Source organism: Dromiciops gliroides, chromosome 5, assembly GCF_019393635.1.
Source record: "Dromiciops gliroides isolate mDroGli1 chromosome 5, mDroGli1.pri, whole genome shotgun sequence".
Taxonomy (NCBI): domain Eukaryota; kingdom Metazoa; phylum Chordata; class Mammalia; order Microbiotheria; family Microbiotheriidae; genus Dromiciops; species Dromiciops gliroides.
The window spans coordinates 72,600,565-72,622,822 of record NC_057865.1 but is presented as its reverse complement, the minus strand read 5'-3'; positions in this window follow the sequence as shown (position 1 = coordinate 72,622,822).

Here is a 22,258-nt window from a genome sequence, read left to right as displayed (position 1 = left end):
CACTTACTAGCTGTGTGAACTTGGGCAAGTCACTTAACCCTCATTGCCCCACCAAAAAAAAGGGGGTGGTGGTGAAGTATACTCATAAAAAGTCTTTACCTTTGTAATGAAGGATGCCTATGGAGATTGCAAAGGGAAGGAGAATTCTTTTTTCTATCAATGGGAATGGTCCTCCAGATTGCAGTCCAGCTCATCCCTGAGATCCAGATGCACCTGTTGGCAGATGACATTCAGATGACTGCATTAAACCTTAGAATGTCATAGGAGCTCATCAACAAATTTCATGAGTCTTAGAAATATATCAGCATAAACAATCTACATAGAAAGAACTGGTTGGATAGAGAATGCCTTTTGTTCAAACTGTCAGAAAACTGGATGGGCAATCTATCAGGTTAAACCATGAGTACATCTTGGACAAGCCCTGCAATTGACAATGAATGGGTTCCAGAAATTACTAGGAGGAAATTAATGGTCTGGGCTGCATTTGGAAAACTGCTGTGATGCTAAGGAAAGCAGAAAATTGGGGGAAATTTTATAGACATTTTCTCAGATAAAGGTCTCATATCTCAAATATATGAACAACTTTGTAAAATCTATAAGAATATGAGTCATTCCTTAATGGATAAATGGTCAAAGTATATGAATGGGAAGTTTTCCAATGAAATCAAAATAATTAGTCATATAAAAATGCTCAAATCATTGATTACAGAAGTGCAAACTAAAATTTGGAACGCTAAATCTTACGAAAAAGAATGTTGAAAACTACCCTTACATGTAACTGGAAAAAAATAAAATAAATGTTTGTTGCACTGAAAAAAAAGAAATATTGTGCATTATAGGTACTATCTGCCCTCCACAAAAGCCCTGCTCTGATGCAAATTTTATGTAGCAAGGCTCTCAGTTTATTCTAGAACCTGAATTGTTCTGGGTAATTACAATTACACATGTGTGACTACCTTTCCTTCTTCTTAGAATCCTTACTTTCCTTCAATACTCAGCTTAATTATTACCTCCTAAATAACACTTTTCCTGATCACCCAAGCTAGTGCTTCCCACCTCAAATTACCTGTATTAATTTTATTAATATGTTTATTTTGCTCATACCTATATGTGTATGTGTTTTCTCCCTCCTACAGAATGTAAACTCCTTTAGGGCATGGATTTTTTTTTTTGTGGGGCAATGAGGGTTAAGTGACTTGCCCAGGTCACACAGCTAGTAAGTGTCAAGTGTCTGAGGCCGGATTTGAAGTCAAGTCCTTCTGAATCCAGGGCCAGTGCTCTATCCACTGTGCCACCTAGCTGCCCTGGATTATTTCATTTTTAACTTTATTTCTCAATACCTAGCACAAGGCCTAGCACATAGGAAGTACTTAATAAATGCTGTTGATCGATGGATTGATTGCCTAGAGTCCCTATCCAGGGCTTTTTCTATGAAGAGACCAGCCTAGAACCATTAATAAATAACAAAGCATTTCATTAGGACAAAACAGCAAAGTGAATAACAAAGGAAAATTCTCAGGTGTTTCAATTTTAGTGGGTTTTTCCACACCAGGAAGACCATAAGAACTTTCAAGGATTGATATAATTATAGCTTTAGAGCTGTCAGGGACCTCAGAGATCATATTGTTCAACCTTATTTTACAGAAGAGAAAACTGAGCCCCAGGGAGGTTGAATGACTTACCTAAGGTCAGATCATAAGCAAAATCATTCCTGAGACCTCCTCCTAAGGGGTCAGTAGACTCTCAGGTCAGACAACTCACTTGCTTAAGGTTATGTAGCAGGTCAACATCTCTTATGACTCTGGCTCCCAGCAGCCTCTTGTGTCTTACTCCTGGTTTAGCTCACATTTATACAGGACTTCCTTTGAGTCAGACCCTGTACTAATCACTTTACAATGATATCTCATTTGATCCTCACAACAAGCCTGGAAGATAGGTCCTCTTATTACCCTCATTTTACAGGTGAAAAAACTGAGGTAAACAGTAGTTAACTGACTTGCCCAGGTCACACAGCTAGTGAATGTCTGAGCTCAAATTTGAATTCAGTCTTCCTGACTCCAGGCCAGCCTGTTATTTACTACTTCACCTAGCTGTCTACAGTGGTCGTTCCTCTCTGCCTCCAAACCTGACATTTATTATTTACCTGCCAAACTGCTTCTGTCATATTCTAGAGCTGACATCTTATTCTGAAGCTTCTTATTCTTCAAGGGGTGTATCTTCTCCTTTTTGTAACTGTCTTGGCCAGCATGCCTGTGGCTTAATCAATATGGTGTTGAGGTTTTTTTAGTCAGAATCACAATGAAGGCCAGCACAACGTGTGCCTTAGGTAGGGGTATCTTTTTCTGTCTTCACTGGCACCCACAACTCCCCTCCCCATAAATTCCCAATCCCCCTGTCTTAACTGGATTAAAGTAAGCGAATGTATTGCAATTCCCACCACACCTTTTCCAGGTAGCAGTTGAGTCATGCTTATTACTTTGAATGTAATAAACCTCAAAGAAGCACTTAGTATTAGAGCGGGAAGGGCAGATAATTCATCTAGAGCTGGAAGGGACACCAAAGGCCATCTAGTCTCATTTTCTCATTGTACAGATCAGGAAATTAAAACCCAGAGAGGTTAGATGAATTACCCAAGATCGTACCTATAATGAGCATCAAAGGTAAGATTTGAACCCTGAGAACCTTATTCCCAAACTAATACTCTTTCCTTCCTTCTCCTTCTCCTCCTCCTCCTCCTCCTCCTCCTTCTTCTTTTGGTGAGGCAATTGGGGTTAAGTGACTTGCCCAGGGTCACACAGCTAGTAAGTGTCAAGCGTCTGAGGACAGATTTGAACTCAGGTCCTTCTGAATCCAGGGTTGGTGCTTTATCCACTGTGCCACCTAGCTGCCCCTACTTGCTTCCTTCTTTAGCATACATTCTGCCACCACAGCAAGGTTTTCTCTTTCCTCCCCAAACTTACAAGAAACGGAAGAGGAAGGAACAGGCACTGACCACTAAAGAGACCAAGAATAATATTCTAAGAGGTGGAGGTGAGGAGGGAATTCATTTTATGAATGGGTTGGGAAGAGGAGAGACAACCTTCACAAAGGCGTAGAGACTAGTGATGGGAACACCACATTTAGAGACTAGAAAGTGGACCATATTGGCTGGAAGATAGAGTATGTGAAACAAAATTATATACAATGAGCCTAGAAAGGCATACTAGACCCAGACTGTGAAGGTCTTTGAATGTTAAGTTGAGAAATGCATATTTTCCCCCTAGAGACAATAGGGATCCATTGCAAATTTTTGAGTAGGAGAGTAAAATGGTCAGATTGGTGCCTGAGGAAATTTATTTTGGTAGCTGAATGGATGATGGATAGGGAAAAGACTGAAAGCTGGAGTAAAATTAGAATGTGGTTTTAATAGTCCAATAGGGCCTAAACTAGGTTTGTGACCTCATGAATGGAGAAAGGACAGTGACGAGTGATGTGAAAGCAGAAAGCAGAACCAATAAAATTTGCCACCTCATTGGATTTGGGGGGATGTGGTGAGGGAGAGGGAAGAGTTAAGGGGACTGAGAGGATGGCTGCTGCTCTCAACAGAAAGAAGGATGATGTGAGAAGAGGGAGAGATGTACAACAGGCAATTAATTGGTAATGCATGCCTGGAGGTCAGAACTATGGGTTGACATGTAGGTATGGGGAGTCTTCTGCAGTAAAATGGTCATTGGACCTATGGGAACCAATGAGATTGCTGAGAGAGGATGTAGAGAGATAAAAGGGCTTAGGATAGAGTCTTGGGGATACACTCATGCACAAAGGGTGGGACGTGGATGCTGATAAAGCAAAGGAGACAGAGTGTCTGTTTTTCTTGCCTATTTGGCTCATGCTTTCTACTTCTTGAGGACAACTAGGTAGCACAGTGGATAGAGCACTGGCCTTGAAGTTGGGAGGTCCTGAGTTCAAGTCTCACCTCAGACACTTACTAGCTGTGTGACCCTGGGAAAGTCACTTAACCCCAATTGCCTTAAACAACTGGGACCATCTCTAGTCATCCTGATCTATATCTTGCCACTGGATCCAGATGACTCTGGAGGAGAGAGTGAGGTTGGTGACCTCGCACAGCCCTCCCTCACTTAAATCCAATTCACTTCAAGTCATGACAGCACTCAGATGTCATGCTCCTCTTCGAAAATGAAGGACAAACAACAACTCTTCTACCTCTAGCGACTAGAAAAGTAGAACATATAGACTTTCTAGTCTCTAGAATCTTTGGATTCTAACCAGGCTGCTTAACTTGGCATCCTCAGATAGGTTGATGTTAAATATCCTTGGTTTATAATTCTTCTATTCCTTATTTTACACATTGACCTTAAGTGTGTCATGGCAGTCTAGTGCCTGAATAAGTAGGCATTCTATTATTATCTATTGATGACTTGTAGATAACAAAAAAAGCCAATTTACATTCTATTAACTAGAAAGAATTAGACAGACAGGAAGACCTTGAGAATAGGGCAAAGAAAGCTGAGAGAGAAGATGGTGTCCAGGAAGAGAGGATTGTCAATAATGTCAATATTGCAGAAAGGTCAAGAGGTCAGTCTATAATTTTCTTTTCAGTCCTGGGAAATCAGAGATTTTTCTGACATCAACCTATGGGTCCTAACTGTCATCCATTTTCAATAATTGCCAAAGAAGTGAGTGTGATAAAGGGCAAAGATTGTTGTGCTTGGAGTTACAGTACCAGTATCACCTTAAGAAAGTCACTTAACTTTTCTGGGCCTCAGTTTCTTTATCTATAAAATAAAGATGTTAGAATATAGGACTTTTGGGGTCCCTTACAAATCTAAGTCCTTGATTCTCTGGCCTTTAGAACACACTTATCATATATGGCTTTCTATTATATTCACTTGAAATATATGCCATATTCTCAAATTAGATGTAAGTTTTATGAACTAAGGGACAGTGTCTTACTTAAACAAGGTCTCTAGGTCCAATCAACTAACAAGGGAAAAAAAAATGTGGTTTTCTTGTTCTTGCATATTTGGCTCATTTTTTTCCTTTTAGTTCTTGGAAATGGCATTGGATTCTAGCCAGTCTGCTTACCTTGGCATCCTCAGATAGGCTGATATTAAATATTCCTGGTTTATAATTCTTATATTCCTTATTTTGTACCTTTACCCTGAGGACATCTTGGTTGAGTAGGCAATTAACTAATATGTATTGATGGCTTGCATAAATAAGCAACAAATCCCAATGGACATTTAGTCTATCATTTGGCCCTGAGATCATGTGTATTTGCTTTTTTTCTGTTGACCAGATCCTTCAGAACTTCATGTGGTCAAATTTTATTAGCCCTGTCTTCTTTCCCCCCTTTTCCTTTCCCCCAGTTGAGGACCTCAAAACTGATATGGGAGAACTATTTGCCCTAACTTCCCAAACCAGAAACAAAAGTTGTTTGGGCAACAAAAAATAATAATCTCTTCTTAACACCACAGATCCTTTTCCTGTTAATTAAGAGAAACAGCATCTCCCCTAGGTTACTTTTGTTTTTTTCTATTACATAACCTAAATCCCTTCCAAACTGAATCTCCTTTGGCTAAGAAAACTCTTGCTGAACACATCACACCCCTCAGATGAATTTTTTTAATATAGTTCATAAAAACTTATGTTTATACAGCCAACTTTGAGCCGGTTGAGTTCCATTTACTACCACAATTACAAATAAACATAAAAGACCCTGGTGGGCAGATAATCCAGTTTGAACTACGAGTAAACTTTCTGAGATATGGATCCGCTTTAACCAAAAGCTTTTCTTTTTTACAGGAAAAGAACAGCATAGCCTATTAATCTGATCCCAACTTCCTGACCTGAAACTTCAGGCTCCACCCTCACTTTCCTGAGTCAGTTGCACCTCTGACCTTTACTTTTGTTTTTAAAATGAAGCAGCATGTTTGACAAGTGCAAAGCAGGCAGTTCTCAAAGTGCTGCCTTCCTTTCTCAATGTGTTGAATGGCATGATATCAAAAGTAAAGGTAGAGAAGTATTTAGTAAGGGAAGTATCCAGGAAATATAAATTTACAGTAAAGATTAAAGAAAAGATCTAGAGGGGCAAATGCTACAAAGGCAGATATTAGTTAATTAATTAGTTAATTAGTTTTGGAAAAGTTAGTCCATATATATGTGTGTGTGTGTGTGTGTGTGTATATATATATATATGTATATATATATATAAAACATGTGTATGTACGTACATAATGATCATACATGTAGTATAAATAGGCACATTGAATCTAATGAAGAGGTTCTTAGATTAATAATTAGACAGTGATATGATTAATCTGGCACAGTAGGTACAAAATTGGCCTCTGAACCAGTGAGATCTGAGTTTAAGCCCTGACTGATACATGTTATCTGGGTGATCTTGATAGATCAATTAACCTCAATACTTTAAACAACTTTCTAAAACTCCACGTGCAAGGAAGGTGCTGACTTGTAGTGGGAGATGGATAGTCCTCTCTAGGAGTTCCCTACTCCAGTGAAATCATAGGCTCAGTCCTTTTCTTTATCCCTGGTTTATTTAGTGATTGCTCTGGTGAAGTCATGAAACACTTTAGCTGACACTGATCTTCACATATATTTCCTATAGGACTGAATTTTTGCATGACAAGACAAGTTAATTCAAGGAAGTTCAAGATAAGTGATAATGTTTAGAAACATAAATTGTGGTTTCATTTGGGTGACCAAATCTTTTTTTAAAAATTCTTAATCATACATGTTATTGTTGCTAAACTGGGGGCAGGAGAAAAGTAGGTGTTGAGAGCTGGTGTGGGATGAAGCACACAGCTAAAATGAGAATTTTAGATGTTTGGCTAATATGGAAATATATTTTGCATGACTTCATATGCATAATCAATATTATATTGCTTGCCTTCTCAAGGGGTGAGGGAAGGGAGGGAGGGAGAGAATTTGGAATTCAATATTGTAAAAAATGAATGTTAAATTTTTTAAAAGTATAATTAGGAAATATTTAACAAAAGAAACTTAACTGATATTGATGGAACAGACTGAAGCATGCTATTTTTCACTTTCATTTTTCCCTTTTAATCAAGTTTTTTTGTACAAAATTACAAATATGGTAATACTTTGCTTGATCATACATGTATAACCCATATCTGATTGCTTCCTGCCTCAGGGAGGGGACAGGGAGGGAGGGAAGGAGGGATAAAAATTGGAACCCCAAACTATAAATAAAAACATTTATTGCATAACAAATAGTTAAAAAGGAATTGTAGATGTTGCAATCACAGATTAATGTGATGTTCAAAAATGGTCAAAGGGTACACATATACTACAAGGATACAGCTGGGTTGCAGAGTGGATAAAGTGTTACACCTGGAATCAGGAAGACCATTCTTCAAATTCAGAGTCAGAGCTGTGCTTGCCAAGCAAGTCACTTAACCTCTCTGTGTCTCAGTATCCTCATCTGTGAAATAAAAATCATAATAACACCTACCTTCCAGGCTTGTTGTGAGAAGCAAATGAAATAATATTCATCAACCCCTTTGCACACTTTAAAGTGCTATGTAATTCCTAGCTGTTGCTATTGTTGTTGCCAATAATAATAATAATAATCTCAATTTGGTTTAGATGGACTATTTACCCATTTGGAAATATAATTTATGTATAAAAGGTTAGTTGGTATAAAGGCATTGCAGGTACTTTGAATATAGCATAGTATGTCAGTTTTGCAAATCTTGCCAATCCAATAATAGTCTGAAGAGGGGATAAAGTAAGATGAGAAAAGGGGAGGGTTTTAAGAGTTAAATGAACTTTTCTTTTGTCCATCCATTAATTGAGGTGAAAGCTCAGCTGTGTTAAGGGTTAAAATTCTAGCTAAACTGTCTAAAATATCTAATGAGTGGTCGCCAATAAATTATAAGCTTTAGCAAGAGTTAGACTTTTAGGCATTTATTAAGGAGAATAAGAATTTGGTAAAGAGAGAGAAAAAGGCCTAGATTCCTATCTATTAAAGGGAGAGCACATTTCTAGCTCCCTTCTCCGCCAGAGTCCAGAGGAAAGAGAGTGAGACCGAGCGCCAGTCTCTTCCTTCCTCCTCCCACTAGTCCGCGTCACTTCCTGAAGCCTGGTCTTGCCCTCAAAGACCTTTGCTTCATAGGCAGAACTCTTCTACAGTAAGTATCCAGCAGGTGGCGTCATTCCCATCGTTACAGTCCCCCCTGTTGTTCCTCAAGAAACAAACTGTTTCCTTGACGGAACAGTAAAAACAATATAATAACTATTGCTAACTAATAATATGTGAACAACAATATAGAAAAGGAAGAGAGGAAAGTTTTGTCCAGAGGGGCGATTTTTTTTTTTTTGTCCTCATGAACCGACGCTTTGACATTGGTCTTGCAAAGGGAGGGCCTCTGCAGAGAATACATGTTACAGATGGTGTATATTATAACAGAAAGAGAAAAAAAAACAACAAAAACAAATCAAAACTGTTCATTTAAAGTCTCTGAAAGTCTTTTCTCAGATGTCCTCTAGGTGTAGTTGTGGAATGGAAGTCTTTTCAGGGGTTGAGGTATGGATGCTGGTAATCAGCCAGGAAATTTCCTACAAAATTGAGCTTAACACAACTTTAAAATAGCTTTGTCAATAATAAAATCAAACAATGAAAGTTCTCAAAAACATGTCTAAGGGAATACAGAATCTTAGTTGTTACACATGAAACATATAATAAAACAAAAATTGAACCATTCTTTAAAATTATAATATTACTATAGTCCCCCCCTTATGGAGGGTAATTGAGAAGACAATTGCTGCGATATTAATATTTAAAAATAATTTTTATCTTTGTTTCATCACTTTTTGCATCATCTGCCTAATTATCCTCATGCCATTATGAGAAATTAAAAAATCTAATATAATTGGTAACAGGTGTCAAGGCCAAATTCAACACTGTATTTATCATGACACCTGAGATAATTATGGGGGTTACCATAAAAGAACAGAGAAATGATGGGATATGAGCATTCCCACACTTGAGCAATATGTACTGCCCATACAGTATGCCAGGCTTAAAATAGGTGGATGGAATATATGTCCATGCCACCGAACATATTGGAAGAAACTGAGTCAGACTTAATCAGATGCATGGGATTGAGATGTCCATGGCATCAGGCATATAGGAGGGAGCATAGAAGCCAGGTGTAGAAGTGAGATGGGTGGGATGAATACTTCCAGCCATCTGTACAATATTGTGGGGAAAAAGAGAATAAAATATTAAACCAAGAGAATCCAACCTCAACATTTGTCAAAAGCCGTTCCCTCGGCCATACCTTGACTTCATGCATGTCTCCCCTCATGTGACAGTTCAGTGTCTGCTCTTGCATGTATTCCTCTTGTGATTGGATGGCATCTTGGCCAACTGGCATCTGATAACTCAGAATAAAGGCAATTAATGTCTTAAATGATAAGTTCCCATAATCCAAGTCTCATATGGATTTAAAAATTGAGGATAATAAATGATTGCAAAAAATGTGAATACATCTTGACTCAGAACACAATATATAGTTATGCAACAATTTCAAATAATCTTTTTTTTTTACTTAGTATACAATTACTTTTGTGAAAAATCAGAACATATTTAAATACAAGTTAAAGCACAACAGAATCTCAAAGAACTTTTTTTTGAAAATAGAAAACTTTTACAAATGTTCCCCTCTTTTTTTTGGGGGGGGGAATATGCTTATCAAAAATAATACTTCTAGAATCAATTTACACTTGCCATGGCAACCAATTTGCCAAGGAAATGCTTTAAAGAGTTTGATCAAATAATCAGTTGAGAAAAAATAACAAAAACAAACAACTCAGAATATGGGAGCACAATACTCCTAGAATTAACATTGTATAATAAAATCAAAACCATCTTGCAATGTTTCAAAATTAGATAGACAAATGAATAGAAGAAAATACACATGGAACAATAAAAGACAATGAAATTCAAACTAAGGAAGTCTAAATGAATATGAACTTAATATTAATAAGAGTATTATAAAATATAAACTTGATCATATGACTATAAAAAGCTTTACAAATATTCTCCTTGTTTTAGAAACTAAGTATAAGACACAATCTCAAAAGCATGAAAATCTCTATGAAAATAAACCCATACCATTAATTTCAAAATGTAGGTGTAATAGCATAGAAATTCTATGTAACCTCTGAACTGACATTAATACTCTGAGTGAATTCAGAACACTTCTGATTTCGGTATCTAAAATCCCCAATACTCATATCAATACCTTGCTGCTTACTTCTACATTTCTGTAAAATATATACCCTTCCATGGCAAAAGAAGCAGAGTCTTGAACTATGTTGATGATTGTCATTCTTATACAGCTTAAATTTTTCTTCTTTAACCCCTCTATATTGTCTGTCAGCCTTTTCACCATACAAATGCTTTATAAGATTACTAATTAAAGACAAAAGCAGGTTAGCAAAATTATGAACAAAACGAGCATATCTGGAATTTAAAGAGCTTTCTAAGATTGTCTCAAAAGCACAGCCAGGCCGGGGAAGGGCTGAGCCTGAAGCTGCAAATGCAGGTAGAAAAAGTTGAGCATGCGCACCAGATCTCTGGACTTCCCAGGCAGGGGAAGCTATGGGCTTGGCCATAGGAGGAGTAGAGGGTGGGGTCTGGAGAGGAGGGGAGGGACCAGAGCAATTTGAATCAGACTTGATTTTGAACTCAGGCCTGGATTCCTCTTCCCCCACTTTGCCTCCAGGTGCTAGGGGATTAAAAGCTTCTAGAGGGTGGGTCATTGCCTCCAGGCATGCAAAATTAGAGCAACAATTACTGTTAGAACTGGGAAAAGCTGCAGGAATCTCTTCAGGTTCCTCTGAAAAAGCATGGTTGGGAAAGGGAGAGATATTTCCTTGTGTGAGTAAGTTGCTGGCTCTTTTAACAAAAATAAAAAGAAAAATAGAAAATCCAGAAAAACAAAGCATTAACATGATCTTATCTCCCATTTGTCTGGTTAAACAGACTAAAATCAAAAATAGGGTAATTAGGGAGTTTAAAAGGTCCATTCGAAAAATTTTAAAGGGAAAACACAGCCAGTACACCAGTACTTAGCAGTTAAAGGGAGAGGGAGGGGAAATTTCTTACCCAACCAGAAGATCAGAAGAAGACTGGGGGTTAGCTTTCCTCTTCGTGGTCAGCCATCTGTTAAGGGTTAAAATTCTAGCTAAACTGTCTAAAATATCTAATGAGTGGTCGCCAATAAATTATAAGCTTTAGCAAGAGTTAGACTTTTAGGCATTTATTAAGGAGAATAAGAATTTGGTAAAGAGAGAGAAAAAGGCCTAGATTCCTATCTATTAAAGGGAGAGCACATTTCTAGCTCCCTTCTCCGCCAGAGTCCAGAGGAAAGAGAGTGAGACCGAGCGCCAGTCTCTTCCTTCCTCCTCCCACTAGTCCGCGTCACTTCCTGAAGCCTGGTCTTGCCCTCAAAGACCTTTGCTTCATAGGCAGAACTCTTCTACAGTAAGTATCCAGCAGGTGGCGTCATTCCCATCGTTACAGCTGTCATCTCAAAATTACAACCTTTCATAAGACTCTCAGAATGAAGATGTTCCTTACCAAGAAGCAGATATAAAACCATCCCATTCCTCAGTGAATTCAAAGGAAAACAAGATGTTGTCCTTCATTTCTGAAGAGGACCAATGACATCACAAGGTGATGTCTTGATTCATGTATGAAGTAGATTTAAGTGAGGCAGAGTGGCACAAAGTTGTCAGCTTTACTCTCTCTTCCAGGGTCACAAAGTCCAGTGTTAAGACAAAAGTCAGGACAACTGGCACTGACCCAGGATACAATGGATGACCTTTGTGTCTTCAATGTCTGACCAAACTCTAAGCACTCCACAATGCCTGCTTCAGCCACCTTCATGGCCATTGGAACAAATTGTTCTCATCTTCACATTCCACTGGGGAAGTCTTCACATACTTGGAGTAAACACCTCCTTGATAACTCCCTGAAAGGTCTGTGGCCCTTCGGTAATCCCAACCCAGTTGAGCCCATCTCCTGAGATGGTTTACTGGAGTATGGCTGCTGCACAGGCTTCTAGGAACCACAGGTGAGAGACAAGTGTCAAGTGAACACCAAATGTGGATGAGCAGCTCTGAAAAGTGCTCAACAAGCCCTCACACCAGAGATGTTAGTTCTCCTTGAATAACCATACACCCCAACAAGATAAAGTACAACTTAAAGAGGAGATATGGGAGAAGGACCAAACTGGATTTATAGAGAATGGCCAGATATACATATTTCTTAGTCAATCAAGACTCATTACCATGATATCCACTTATCCTTCACCCCTAATACGAAGTAAATGTTATTGCTCTCCCATTTCGGAAGGCATTTGCTATGGTATAGAAGAAAGAGTGCTATAGATACTGCATCAAGCAGACTGAGTTGGAGAAGAGGTAAGATGAAATGTGAGGGTGGTTGGGGAGGGATGGGTCGAAATACTATCCCTGAGGAGCCCAATGGCAACAGGACCCTGGGAGTTAGGGCATGCTAGTCATGTTAGTGGTACTTCATGAAGCATAAGCTGGAGGACTGCTGCAGGTAGGAAGCACATTATCACCTCCACCCTAGGACAAAGTTCCAGTTATATTAGGCTAGTTATAGTTCAGGGCAGGGTCATGGTCTTTAGAGGTTAGGAGCAAGCTGGCAAAGTAACGAATTGGCACACTAAATGGATCATAGAATAGTTCTGATACTGATTTAAGGAGCAAATAAAGAGTGTAGGACCTCCAAGTGTAATTGTTCTCTTTGAGGCAATGTGGGAGTAACGAGATTGGATGCAACATTGTATACTGTTCTGGAAAACAAGGAGAGACCTGTATTTAAGTCTTGTCTTTTATACTAGTTGTGGAATCATGGGCTACTTAACCTTATCTATTACTCAAAGTAGTATCCTTTTGGAATCTCAATTTCTACTCCAGTAACATGGGGATAATTTATAGAACCAACTTCAGAAAGCTGAAAAGCTGGTGGGCAGGGCTGGGGGTGGGGAAATGGAGGTAAAGTTCTCTGTTCTGAGAGTCAGGAACAGAGCCAATAGAAGAAAGGTGTGAATATGACTGGCTTGGGCTTTTCTTCTTCTTCTTCTTCTTCTTCTTCTTCTTCTTCTTCTTCTTCTTCTTCTTCTTCTTCTTCTTCTTCTTTTGCAGGGCAATGGGGGTTAAGTGACTTGCCCAGGGTCACACAGCCAGCAAGTGTCAAGTGTCTGAGGCCGGATCTGAACTCAGTCCTCCTGAATCCAGGGTCGGTGCTCTATCCACTGCGCCACCTAGCTGTTGGGCTCTTCTTTAAAAGAGAAATCCAGAAATCTTGGAGTTTACTAAAGGGTTAACTCCTTAAAGTTAACCCAGTAATTCTGCACAGACTCTTTTTATATAGTAGGTGAAATATAGAGATCATATGTACACATACAGCATATAACCTCCCATTTTGTAGTTTGTACTACAGTTATCCCTTTCACATCATGACTTTCCCCTTCACAGCTTCGATATATCGATGGTCAGTGTAATAAATTAAATGGGAATTTGGAGGGGAGTTTTGAGAAAGCCTCAAACACTAGAAGACCAACTTATAACATAGAAAAAGTTTAGAAGCTCAGAAATGCATAAAATATATGAATGGTATTGTGTAATATCAACACATTTTCTCTTTTAATACCATAATAATTGAGACTTCTTCTCTGGCGCGAGGGAGAGCCAAAATTTTTTCCTTGGATTTTCTAGATCAAGGGAGTATCACACCTCTAACCCCCCCATAATTTGGAAGGAATAACTATATACTTTCAAATGACTTACGTTGTAACTATGCTGCATGCAAAATAATACATATTTAATCATGTTTACTGTCAATTGTACCATAAATAAATACATGGTGTGATTTGCAGGATTAAAGTTGTTGCTTTAATGTGGGGGAAGTGTTAGGGGAATATGGCTGAGGAGAGAAGTCTTGAGGATTTATTTCCCATGATACTTTGGACCCAAAAAGCATCTCTTATTAGAAGAAATTCCCAGGGGGTAGCTATGTGGTGCAGTGGATAGAGCACCAGCCCTGGATTCAGGAGGACCTGAGTTCAAATCCAGTCTCAGACACTCGACACTTATTAGCTGTGTGACCCTGGGCAAGTCACTTAACCCCAATTGCCTCATCAAGAAGAAGAAGAAGAAGAAGAAGAAGAAGAAGAAGAAGAAGAAATTCCCAGGACTTTTGATTTCCAAGGAAGGTATATTTCAACAGCCATGTCTAGATACAGAACTATATCATTAGAAGCTAAGGTCCCTAAATTATCGGGGAGTTTCCTGAAAGGTATAAAAATCAGTGTGGCCATTGAACAGCCTTAGCATGCTAGAGGATTCTTCTGCCTCTGCAGCCTTTTCCTTGGATTAGTTCTTCATCCCTGTCTGGGCTCTCAGCCTGACTCTTCAAGCCTTCATTCTCCACCATATCCCATGAAGGCATTTCATTTCCTATCTTGCTTTCCAGTTTTCTTTTATGTGTTGTCTTCTTTCATTAGCAACTCGAGGACAGGTGTTGGCTTTCTTTGTATTTGTATTTGTATTCCTGATATTAGCACAGTGCCTGGAACATAGTAAGTGCTTAATTAATACTTGTTGAATTGAATTGAATTGGATAGTTTCTACAGGAAATTTCATTTCAAGGAAAGACCCAGGTCAGTCATGTTCATGCCTTCTTTTCCCCCTGGGCCCAATTACTTGGGGTTCTGGATTACAGATGTTATATTTATATCTAATCTGTATATATATGTATGAATTTATATTTATATCTATCTATAATCTAAAGACAAACATGCATAAGCACATAATACAAATACACATGTATTGATATAGCTACATATATGGTATATATGTACATAAAGACATATATATGTATTGCTTGTTGTTTCTACTCCCCTTCAGTAAAAAACAAAACCAAAAAACACATACCAAGTCATGTACAAATGCTGTCACATTCACAGTATAAATATGCTATATTAATATCCACATATGTATACATGTGTATATGCGTATCTATATATGTACATACACAATGCACATGTATATATATATAAAGCTTTCAGGTCCAGAAATTGTGGCTCCTTGATTCAATCTTGGGTGTTAAAACCTCATCAAGCTTCCCTAGCTCTCCTGGTTATACTCTCTATATATTGTAGACCAAATACATAGCTGACATACAAATTCACAGTATGTAACATCACATATTATAGTTTCCTACCAAGTACTTAATACATATAATCCTTCAATGGTCACTATCTGGTTATATTTGCATATTGTTAAGGAACCATTGTTGTCTGTCCTTTGTTCCTTTTTTTTTTTTTTTGCAGGGTAATGAGGGTTAAGTGACTTGCCCAGGGTCACACAGCTAGTAAGTATCAAGTGTTTGAGGTTGGATTTGAACTCGGGTCCTCCTGAATCCAGGGCTGGTGCTTTATACACTGCGCCACCTAGCTACCCTCCTGTCCTTTGTTCTTGATGAGGATCATTGGGAGGTGGTCGAGACTTGCATTGAATTGAATTTAAGTGGGGAACAGGGCACTGTGCAGAGTCATCAGCCTCACTCTTTTCTCCAGAACTGTCTGGGTCCAGTGGCAAGCTCTATATATCAGGATGACTGGGGATGACCCCAGATGCTTAAGGCAATGGGGGTTCAGTGACTTGCCCAGGGCCACACAGCTAGTAAGTGTCTGAGATGAGATTTGATCTCAGGTACTCTCAACTTCAGGGCCAGTGCTCTATCCACTGTGCCACCTTGCTGTCCCCTATTAAGGAATAAAAAGCAGTCAAAGAGAAGAGTAAGGCCTAAGCAAAAGTTTGGTCTAGACTCAGGACACTAGGAGAGAATCCCATAATGTAATGAATAATTAACCTAGCTAGTTAGATATTCAAGATAGGCTATCTAAAAATATACCATCTTGATCAACTGTGATAGACTTAGCTCCTCAGCAATACAATGATCCAGGACAATTCCAAAGTACTCATGACGGAAAATGTTTTCTTCATCCAGAAAAAAGAACTGTGGATTCTGAATGCAGATTGAACCATATTGTTTCTACTTTTGTTTTTATTTTTTCTATTTTGAGGTTTTTCCCTTTTGCTCTGATTCTTCTTTTACAACATGACTAATAGAGAAATATGTTTAATGGGACTGTACATATACAATCTATACCAGATTGCTTTATATCTTGGGAAGGGTGGAGGGAAAAGAGGGTGGGAGAAAAATTTGGAACTAAAAATTATTATAAAAACAAATGTTGAAAACTATCTCTACATGTAACTTGAAAATAATAAAATACTTTTATGATTTCAAAAAATATATACCATCTTTAGGATATAGATGTGACAGAATGGGAAAGAGAAATATGGTTTTATCTTAGGAGCTGACATGTGCCATGTCAGACACCTGCAAAAAGTAAGCTAATGGAGTGGTTTCCCTGAACCCATGGCATCTGTTTCTTTTGTTTTTCTTCTTTGATTGCTTTATGTGAGTGTGTATCCAGGGATGGATTAGACCATGTTATCACTTTGTGAGTTTCAAAAGGTTAAGAATGCTGTCAAAGGGCCAGCAATTGGAATTAGTGGCAGAATCTTCTGATAACTGAAGATCTAAGTTCTTTGAGGTGCTACCCCTGAAGAATGATTCACATGATCTCAGGTCTTCCCAACTATTCACATGATAGCAGTTAATTAATCCAGTACAGGAGGGGAATCATGGCCTATAAGCAAGTGAACACTGCCTCCATTTTTATGCAGCATTTAGCCATGAACTTCATGAGACCCCCAAAAAGGAAGAAAAGGACTCCAAGTGCCAGAAAGTATTCCTTTTGCTAACTTTAAGTTTGTGCTCATTCTTCCCAGGGGCTAGATAAAAGGAAGAGAAGAGAATAAGCCTAGCACCGTGCTAAGCCCTTTTTACAAATATTGTTTCATTTGATCTTCACAGCAACCCTGTGAATTAGGCACTATTATATTCCCCATTTTACAGTTGAGAAAACTGAGGCAAACCTAGGGTCATGCAGCTAGTAAGTGAGACTGAATTTGAACTCAGGTCTTGCTGATTCCAAGCCCCATACCATATCCACTGAGCAATCAGCTGCTTCTAACAGCGACTGGGGCAGTAGTAGAGTGTGCTTCCCAGTTTAAGGGGATATTTTTGTACTTTGTTCTTTACTATAGTTTCTTAGTAAATATCCTTTTGTAAAAGTTTATTAACATCAGTTGGTTAATTGAAATTGGTGAGATGTCAGCTATTAATTGATCTTGAAGAAGCACACTGAATAGGGGCTTATGAATGTTTGTCCTTCATTATTGAAGAGGACCATGACATCAGGGTGATGTCATGACCTGCAATGAATTGGATTTAAGTGAGGGAGGGCTGTACAAGGTCACCAATATCACTTTCTCCTCCAGAGCCATGTGGGTCCAGTGGTAAGATATCTATCAGGACAAATGGAGATGGTCCCTGATGTTTAAGTCATTTGGGGGTTAAGTGACTTGCCCAGGGTCACATAGCTAGTAAGTGTTTGATGTGAGATTTGAACTCAGGTCCTCCTAACTTTAGGACCACTGCACCACCTAGCTGCCCCTAGTAGTACTAGAATAAACAATCCCTCAAGGTAACCCCTGGAATCCTAAAGGTAGTAGTAGTCATTGTCCTCTGGAGACACAACCTGCTAGTGCAAATTGGGAAAATGAGCCTAGATAAGGTCCTAAAACTTAAAAACTAAGATTCTATAGCAGGATATAGTACAAGGACTGTAGCTCCTAATAGAACATAAGTATCTTTCATCTCTTGAGTTCTTCTGACTGGTCACGACTAGACAGTAGAACTCCTTCAAGTGATCTCAACAAATGATGAATTAGTTTTAAATATCTATCTTTTTTCCCCCCAGTCTTCTGAAATTCCAAAGCACAGGTTAATAGTCAGCTGTGGAAAAACCTGGAAAGACTTACATGAACTGATACTGAGTGAAGCAAACAGAACCAGGAGAACATTGTATACAGTAACAGCAACATTTAACAATGATCAACTGTGATACACTTGACTCTTCTTAGCAATATAATGATCCAAGACAATTCTAAAGGATTCACAATACAAAATGCCCTTCACATCCAGATAAAAAACTATGGAGTCTGAATGCAGATTGTAGCATACTATTTTCATTTTTTTTTGTTTTTTTCTTTCTTGTGGCTTTTCCCTTTTGTTCTGATTATTCTTTCACAACATGACTGATGTGGAAATAGGCTTAACATGACTGTACATATATAACATATCAGATTGCTTGTTGTTTTGTGGGGGGGGAAGGGAGAGAGGGAGAAAAATTTGGAATTTAAAATCTTACCAAAATGAATGTTGAAAACTATCTTTACATATAATTGGAAAAAATACTATTAAGTGGGGAAAAAATAGCTGTGGCCCTAGCCCAAATGGCCAGTAGGTATGGAGTATAGCCCATTATGTTGTTCTTGGTAACACTAAAAGAAAGGCCCCTTAACGATACTATTGAAATTTAGTAAACTAATGGTCATTATGACTAGACTGCTTTGATGTAGTGTGAATAATTCCTACCAATGAAAGTACCTTTATTTTTCATGTAACAGATATAGGTATATCTGGGTGGATTCTTACAATATAGCCCCTTGAGTGGCATGACCTGCTCTTTCTTTGGGCTAGCACTCACCCCAACTTGTCCCAACACTATAAAGTTTGGGTTTCCAGAGAAGTACCAACATCAAGTGGCTGCAACTTCAACTCTCTCATGATACTAAGAGTAATTCTGTTGTGCAGGGAATGAGGGATAAATACCCCCTACTTATCACTGTAGTTCATGAGCCTCCACCATTGTGATTCCCATCTATATAAAATAAGTATCACAATGATGACACCATTAACTCTTTAACATAAAACATTTACTTAATGAGAATGCAAAATGAAATACTTACTACATTGCAGTTACTCAATGTAAGGTAATATAAAAATGATCAATACATCACAATTAACTCTTAAGCTTGGGTCATATTCTCCCACTATTGTTCACAGTTTTCATGGGGAAGAGTAGGCACATAAGAATAGAAACCTATCAGAGAGACACAGGAATGAGGACAACCATATGCTTGGAGCAACTCAGAACTCTGGATTGTAGGCAAGCTTCTTCAATTCACAATAACTCCTTCCCCAAAGGCATTGAGACAGTATCATGCAAGCACTAACAGCCCCACACTTTGGGATCTCTGGGCAATGCAAACAAGCCCAATCAACGCCTTTCTCCACAGGATGTTGCATTTTCCAATTGGCAGCAAGTCTCTTTCTGCCAACCGGAGATGGAAAAGGAACCGGCCCTTCAGAGAAGTTTCACTTTTGTCTAACTGTAGATGGCAATAGAGAGCAAGAGCTAAAACTACAGTCAGGTTCAGCTTTCCACCAATCAGAAGGCTCCCAGTCTTTTCTTCAGCCAGTCTGCAAAGCTGCTTCTAATACTAATGCTAAGGGACTGTGATCCCCAAGTGATGTGCACCTCAATAAAAATTAATCAACAGAAGTCTAATAGCTTCTTTAAAAGGGTTTTTACTGTTAAGATATAGCCAGGGGGGCGGCTAGGTGGATAAAGCACCAGCCCTAGATTCAGAAATACCTGAGTTCAAATCCAGCCTCAGACACTTGACACTAGCTGTGTGACCCTGGGCAAGTCACTTAACCCCCATTGCCCCACTATATATATATAGCCAGCATAGTAGTTACAAAACATTCTTCCACCCCAACTCCCAAACCTGAGAACATACTTCCTCCTTGCACACTCTCTCTGGGGAGAGTGAGCTCAAATTCTCAAGGGGAATGGAGCACAATAGTAATAATGATAACTAACACTTTTATAGTACTTATTATATGCCAAGCACTGTGCTAAGTCCTTTATAGTTATAGTCTCATTTGATTCTCACAAAAACCTTGGGAAGTAGGAGCTATTACCCTCATTTTGCAGAAGAAGAAACTTGAGACAAGCAGAGGTTAAATGACTTGCCCAGGGTCACCCAGCTAGTATAAATATTACAAGGCAGATTTGAACTCAGGTCTTCTTGACTTCTGGCCCAGTGCCACATAGCTGCCAAAATAAATGTAGAGAACATGTGGTGGCCTCCAGAAGTCCTTTTCTCCCTTCATGGAGTCTTCATGAACTTTCCTTTAGTTATTGCTTTTTTCTGGGCTCAGTGCATGGGTGTCTTTCTAGAATCTATAGCCAGCATTTCCCTTTGTCACAAATGGTCATGATCCCTGATGTCACAATCTTGGGGGAAGAGCTCTCTTTCCACCTCTATTTGTAGATACTTCTATAATCAGCCACTACTACTCTGGTAAGTTTTGCTGTTGACTCTGATTGCCAGTGAGACCCCCTCCAATTGTTCTGATGGACTTCTCCAACTCACAGGCCAGCTGGGGATTCTCATCTCAGGAGAGTCATTCACCAAAGATGAGGAAAGAGACAGAACTCTTATTGTTCTGGGAGGGGTAATAGCCAGATGTGTCCTGCTCAGTCATCTCAAACTACCAGTCAACTGAAAGAAATTCTCCTGATTTAAAAGCCATCGAGAGAGAGAGAGAGAGAGAGAGAGAGAGAGAGACAGAGAGAGAGAGAGAGAGACAGAGACAGAGAGAGACAGAGAGAGACAGAGAGACAGAGAGAGACAGAGAGACAGAGAGACAGAGACAGAGAGACAGAGAGAGACAGAGACAGAGACAGAGAAAGACAGAGAGAGATAGAGAGACAGAGAAAGACAGAGAGAGAGACAGATCTGTTGTACATTTTTAGTATGCTCACTTGGTTCTGGCTCATACTCCTCTGACTCATCCATCTTTCTGGTTTTTCAGCCAATGAGAAGACTCTCACCATACAGGGCTTGCCACCCATGTCTGAAAACTAGTTTCCATAGGTTCCATGTTAGACTGGAATCAGGAAAGAAATATCTATGCATGTTCTAATCCACCAGGAAGGGAAAATCCAAACCATGACTTAAGAAAGGATCCTTATTGGCTAGTCCTCCAATTACGTAATAGAAATGATTTAGTACTACAAATATATTTTAAAGTTAGGTTTACTATGTTTTCAACCTGTGATCTGTAAGGAAAATTTGGCATTTTAAATTAGATTTTTAAAAGTATTCATGCCAGAGATGCTCCCCTCTAACCTAGCTCAGCTCCTGACTCTCCTGACTGCTTTTCCACCTCCTTTCCAGTGACCTTCTCATGTCAGAGGCCCATTCATTCCTGTGACCTCTTCCTCTTATGGGTTCTCTTGGGACCTTCCATTTGAGGGAGTGCCTACTTATGCCAGTCGTGGTTTGTCTTCCCCTATTAAAGTGTAAGATCCTTGAAGGAAGAGACCAAAATTTGGGGGGCAGGCTTGTATTTGTATCCCCAGTGTTTAGTATAGTTCCTGGTACAGGGTAGACATTAATAACTGCTTTATCTAATATAAGATAAATTTGGATGGGGAAACTTTACCTTGTTTAAGCGCCAAGTTTTTACAATTTGGGGTACATTGCTGATTCAGTGTATATGGGATACATCTGGCCCCGTGAATTAGGACAGCAAGGCAATATTGGAGAAGATTGTAGGAAAAGAATCGGAAAGCCAAGAAGATTCATGACAGTCTTTGTTTCTCTATCAAGCCAAGGGAGGAATTTATATGATTGGGGGTTCTCTAAGGATTAGTAAAGAAGGGATTACAAAATTTAGACCAAGAAGGGACCTTAGAGGCCTTAAATCCAATCCCCTCATTTTACAGAAAACTTAGAGACTGTGAAAGCCATGTGATTTACCCAGCTTCCCTTATTCCTTTGCTCTAGAGAAATTGTATTTTAATTAAATGAAGAAGCTACATTATAGCATGCACATCAGTTATATTGGTGAAAGGGGGCAGAACTAGTATCTTACGGCTGTGGGCATCAGGCTATATTGTATGTAGTTTTATATTTGGGAAAGAGCTTGTCGTGATTCTATCATATTACATATATGAATGTATGTAATGATGTTTAAATGAGATACATAATAAAGTATGAAAGTTCATGTAAGGTTTTTGAAGATTGCTTTTTAAATTACTTTAAAAACTTAAAGAAATCGTTGTTTACTAGAAGGCATATAAACACCCAGCAGATGGAAACAACAAGTACTCAT